Source organism: Ruditapes philippinarum, unplaced genomic scaffold (genome assembly GCF_026571515.1).
Source record: "Ruditapes philippinarum isolate M1 unplaced genomic scaffold, ASM2657151v2 ctg7449_1_1_1_1, whole genome shotgun sequence".
Classification (NCBI taxonomy): Eukaryota; Metazoa; Mollusca; class Bivalvia; order Venerida; family Veneridae; genus Ruditapes; species Ruditapes philippinarum.
In genome coordinates, this window is record NW_026864763.1 from 41036 (window position 1) to 47553 (window position 6518).

The window sequence follows — 6518 nt, forward strand, 5'->3', positions numbered from 1 at the left end:
AGAAGGTTGGATTTGAAAGTTTTTTAGACGTCAGCAACCGACGTCTATACAACGTCATAAAATGACCTTTATCCAACCTTTTCTGACCATAATCCAACCTTTTCTGACCATTATCTGACCATAATCCAACCTTTTCTGACCATTATTTGGACATAATCAAACCTTTTTCTGACCATAATCCAACCTTTTCTGACCATTATCTGACCATATGCCAACCTTATCTGACCAAATTTTCTAACCATGATTTAACCTCATTCAAAACTTTTGGAATATGATTTTTTTTTCATTTTAAAGCTCTTTAATAGGGTTAAAAATAAGCATTCTTATGATTTTAGCAATTTATTTTATACTCGGAATCACAAGTACAAAACAAGAAATGTGGTACTATATATAACGAATGCAAGATTTACATAATATTTTTTGAAACTATTTAACTTGAAGGTATGTACTTTAATAACGCTTCATGTATTAATTAAGCATGTTAAACAAAATCCTTCTTGAATATTAACACTGACATTTTATATAGCAAACATCCATGCATGTGTTTTTTCTTATATCACCACTGAACTGATCACTCTGAGTTTGGGATTTTTCAATCATCTATCCAACTCACTAAATGTATATTTGTCTTTGTATTTTATAACTGAATCTAGATCTGAATGTTAAATGGAACAATATTCTGAATATTTTGTTATAACTATAAATAGCAATGTTCATGTATCTTCATTAGTATTCTAGCTTCTTTCGTCCTCCTTCACTATGTCGATCTGGGGCATACTTTAAGCGTATCATTACCGTCTCCAACCTGAGATCTCATCACACTTTCTGAAATTAAAAAAAATAAAATAATCAGTTACAAGTGCAAAAAATAAATCACTTTTACATATTATAATTAAACGAAATTCTAACAAAACTCTCCAACTACTTAAAAAGATACATGCACTTATTATTTTTAATTTAGTTTAAACCATGTAGTTTCGTGTACCTACTTTATATATCTATTAATTTTGATAAAAATGGCTTCGTGAAGAATTTCATTATAAAATCAAGGGTAATAAGATCACTGTATTTTCTATAATATTTTGAAATATACCTGTCACAAAATCTTGGTAGGTTTTCATTTTTCTTTTCCTCTAAATATTTTCATCTTCCTCATGAACTTTTGACACATGTTGAATTATCATACTTTTCACAATCTGAAAGACGAAATATAATCGTTTTAGAATTTAACCATGTGGTGAAAGGATGTTTGTCTAATACAATAGGCAAAATCAAATTACTATTAATCTTAGTTAACTCATAAGCGCATGAAAAACTGATATAACAAATACCAAATTAATTCTACTCCCGCAAAAATTGATATTGTTATTTTTTATATTCAAAGTACTTTGTACAAATGCTCATACAACATCAAAGAAATTCACATGTTACTGTCATTTTTATAGATATCATCTCTGCCCAGCATGATCTGATCTGCTAAGTGTATATAGGACAGACTGGCTTAGTGTAAAAACGTTTTATGATACGAGCATACAACTTGTTGATAAGCAGGCTAATTAACAAACTATTACTTTTATTGATTTATGACTATGATAATGTGTTTTCTGATTGATAATATGTTGTTTGATTACATTAATAAAAAGATAGCTAGTCAAATACTATGTGCTTTCAGATATATCTTACAAAAGGCGTATCATTTACATGTATCAAATGCCATGAATCATTATCATAATATAAGAAACACATGGTATGCTTACAGTATGGGTAAAGTACTACAATTAACAACGAGTAGTTTAACAACTACACAGATATCAAAATCAAACTGCATCTGATACATGTGTAAATGACTGGCCCCTCATATAAGTGAAATTCATGTTGATAAGAAATAAGAGGAATTTTTATTTACCAGCATTTGAATAATAAGAGTCTTACGTACTGCATTTAACTTTTTATTGATTTCAATTGCTAGGATATTTCCTACCATTGATTGTGCATTTATTTGGCATGGCGATATAGTGTGGGAAAAATGATCCGATTATACAGACTGTTCTATAGCAAATGATAAAGTGTTCTTACGTGGAAACAAAAATATTTATCTCGCGAAATCACGTGACATTAAGTTTTACCAGTCAAACATTTCAATGATCAAATAACCATCGAATCCATGCAAACATGCGGTAAATTAGCATTGAAAAACAATATATAATGTTTGCCTACCTTTTTCTTTTGTTTGGAATACACAACTTTGTCTGTCAACCCGTCGTTTTTTGTCCGCCAATACAATTGAATTTCAAATCCGATAAGTCGCAAATTCGAATTTACTAAATTATTTACCACTATAAAATGAAGCCCTCAAAAATGATAACAACTTCATTGTAAATTATATAAACACTTCTTAGACTAATTCGAGGAGATAAGATATTATTTAAACGAAAATAGAGCAAATATATTTCATACTGATCTGCGACTATCCGTTTACAGAGCGCCACCTATCGAATATCTTACGTTAGCCACCCACGTGATACTGTTGTTTTGATGGAGAAAATAAATATATAATGTTCCCTTTCTAAACTTAAACTTAAAATTCTCGCTGTTTATGCTTTCATTTATATATATATATATTGGTTTCATAAATTAAATATACCTATTGTCAGATTACCGACCAAAACCCGACGTCGAGTCGACGTCAAAATGCAACGTCTGTTAGACGTCGGGGATTCAACGTCGATTTGACGTTGTATGAAGGTCACCGACGTCGCGACCAAAATTCAACGTTGATCCAACGTTGGGTCAACGTCGGGTGTTTGCTGGGAACGTCGTGCATCGCTTGTCGGTTTATATAATTATTATTTTTTTTATTGTTCATTCTCATCGTTTGTCGATAAATAAATAGAGGATATTTGTTTAGTTCAGTGTAAGATAGGAATATATTTAACCGAGTGAGCACCAAAAGGTATATTTCACGAGTGGCGCTGCCACGAGTGAAATATGAACTTTTGGTGTTCACAAGGTGAAATATATTCCGATCTTACACTAAACTAAACAAATTTTCTTTTTATTATATGCAAATAAATGTTTTTAAGACGTCACGTCATTAAGTTGGTACCCGGTACTGTGCACGCTGGTATTTCACTGACACAACGTAATGGGCTTAAATTCAAAACAGTGAAATTATCAAAGTGGTAATTTCACTGTTTCAAACAGTGAAATTACCAGTTTTGTATATATATATCACTGATATATTTCTATAAACCACCGGAAAGCATGTAATAAAAAGAAAGGTAATATAAAACGGAATTTTACCCTTAAAAAACATACCCACTGAGCCATTTTTTCGTCATATGAATAGTTTTGTAAGTAGATCTAGTTATCTTTAAAAATTGATTTAACATTTATTTAAATGGGATATGTAAATATTTTACCTGCAGCCATAGACAAATGCATAAGCTTTCAGAAAATACATCATTTTACTGATTTTGATATCTGGTTAATAAGTTTTATTTGCTACAAGTTTTAAGTTAAGCAGGCACGCATGATATAAGTTGCCTATCTCTGTTATCTATGTCTATGAAGAAAATATATGATAAAAATAACTATGTTTACCAAGCTACCTTGTCCGCGTATAATTCCGACACGGATTATAATCGAGTTAATCAAATTTCATAGTTATAAAAATCATAAATGACAATTTTCATGAAGTGGAACGCCAATTTCCAAATACCTTAACTTTATATTACAACCATATATGAAAGAATTACGATACCTCTTATATTTAACGTTAGAAAAAATCTTATATTTTACGTAAGAAAAAATCTTTACCAAAACCATCAAAGATTAGATACTTGTTGCATTTAATGTTATCTTCAATATTTATAAATATCTCACAATAAATAGCTACTCGTAATTATTTCGTTGATATTGAAAAATATAACACATTTAATTATCAGGTAAGGAGAGTTAGTTCTTCATGCACGTGAAAATCGAAACATTCGGTCATGTAATTTTACAATGAAAATAAATTATAAGCCATTATATCTATAATTCTTTGGTCACTGTCAACATCGTTTGATTAAACTAATTAATAAATAAATATGACTTCGTTGTCATTGTATATTTTATATTTAGAAATTATGGATTCCTATAACAGCACGTGTTTCAATTATTTCTTAATCATTACACTGATCTTTTGAATTGGTGTTTAATCTGGTTAATCAATCATAAAATCAGTATATAATTATAGGTGCACGAGGTGCAATATATTAATTTTTGGGAAATCCTTTCTAAAATAATATATTTATTCAAAACTGACCTACCTGTATCGCATTTTCGGTGCTGCTATCTGTCACATATATCGCATGTCACTGCATGCTGTCTCCCACGCACAACATTTTTGCACTCAATGCACAGATCGGACATTTCTGTCCGTTTATCAGTCACAATTTTTACACTTAAAATCCGATGGTAAGTATTAAATCACAGGTAACAGTGGCGGATTCAGGCCCGGGCTTCAGGGCTGCAGCCCCCAAGCTTGGCCCAAAGATAAGTCTACCAGCTGGGCTGGAAAATATTTTTGTCAGTTTCAAACATTTTTGGCTGTAGTGTACTCCCTAGCCTGGGATTCAGGCGTTGATAGTTTTTGCTTATTTATAACATTTTTTTTTTCATAACATATGCGCTAAAATATTCCGTATTCGTTCGTCGTTATGATAGTGTCGATTTGCCAAACAGAAACATAACATAAAATCGACAGACTGGAACCCAGGCTATGTACTCCCTTATCAAAACATTAATTGCTGTCATCCAGTTGTTAATCTCCTGCCTTGGGGGCTTGGCAGAGATCTTTATCTATCAACATGCTTGAATGACTTCAATGTTTAAACTGCATAATTGATTGGTTTAATTACTTTCCAAAGGTCTGATGAAATTTCAATTCAATTTTATTTATACACTCAGATCATACAAACATGACAACATGAGGTAAAAATACAATTACATAATAAATGAGGCTTCAGAATCAGACAGTATCAAAATAACATGATATATAAATTGTTAACATAAATATTGCGGGAGAGTCAGTATTAAAACAAATACTTCAATAGGGTTCTCCACAGCATAAAATTTATACAATTTTTGGCTCATTTGAATCTTAATATAATTTCTTTAATAAATAAACAAAGTTTTTTGTAATCTGGAATGTTAACATCAGTGTTCATAAGAAGATCAATAGAATGTATATTATGTTTCTGTAAATAGTTATGTTTCAAAAAACGTTTCCTGCTGTTATCAAAACAAGGACACTCAAAAATATAATGAAAATCATCACCAATTGATCTATTACACAGTGTACATACACGCCTGTTAAGTTCGATGTTGTTCCAGCTTCCGGTTTCTACTGGCAATTTGTTATTTCTTGTTCTAAATTTTATCATGTATTGTAAAAAGTTTGATGGAGTTTTTACAAGATATGTTTCAAAACAAAAATTATGTTTGAATAATCTATAATTTATACATTTACTAGAATTCTCAATATCAGAATACCACTCATTTAAAATAAATCTGATAATTTTGTTTGACTGACATCGTTAACCATTTATGGTTATGAAATTCATGGTTATGCCAAATGTTATACAGACCACATTCATACAAAATATTCTGAACAAATTTTATCCACTGAAATCTTAATCTAGATACAGTCTGGGAGTTATTAAAATTATTTAACAAAATACGATATATCAAACACGGTAACTTGTTCTGTTGTGGTATGACTAAGTCTAACCAATATGATATAATTCTACATTTAATTTCAATAGATAGTGGTTTAACACCAGTTTCACCGTAAACCATACAATTTGGTGTACTTGACTTTAAACCTAGAATATATTTTAAAAAAATTAGCTGTACTCTTTCATACAATCAATATTACCAAAAATCCCATATCTCACATCCGTACAGTAGGACAGGTTTTACAATTTTGTTAAATAAATCTATTTGCATGTCAATTGGCAATTCTAACATTTTACATTTTTTTTATAAGACTATACATAGCTTTGGACCCCTGTTTCACGATAGATAATTTTTGCTTTGAAAAAGGAACCACTTCTATTGAAAAGAATACCAAGATACTTAATACTCGTCTACAACTTCTAAAAGTTCATTTCCGTAAGTAAAATTATATGATACATGCGTCGTCCACTTGTAAAAACCAAAATTTTAGTTTTTGTTGTATTGAGCGTAAGTTTCAAGGTATCACATTAGTGATTATAAATATTTAAACCATGTTGTAAGTCATCTTTTGTTTCAGCAAAAATTACAGTGTCATCTGCGTACAACAAAAAGAACAGTTTTACATAGTTAAAAACACTATCCTCTAAATCGTGACTGTTACATGTTACACCGGAAACATTATTGTTACTAAAATATTCATATAAATCATTTAAATACAATGAAAACATAATCGGTGAAAGATTTTCACCTTGACGTACTCCAATATTACATATGAAATAATCAGACATATTACC

General features: G+C 30.3%; 1 long non-coding RNA gene across 1 annotated transcript; it reads right to left on the reverse strand.

Annotated features, from left to right (window-relative positions):
* Positions 1-420: 420 nt before the first annotated feature.
* Positions 421-2808, reverse strand: LOC132726725 (uncharacterized). The gene is made up of 3 exons (XR_009625242.1): positions 2218-2808; positions 1094-1196; positions 421-825 (listed from the first exon to the last, which is right to left on the reverse strand). It is a non-coding gene; the product is annotated as an uncharacterized LOC132726725 (long non-coding RNA).
* Between the last annotated feature and the right edge of the window lie 3710 nt (positions 2809-6518).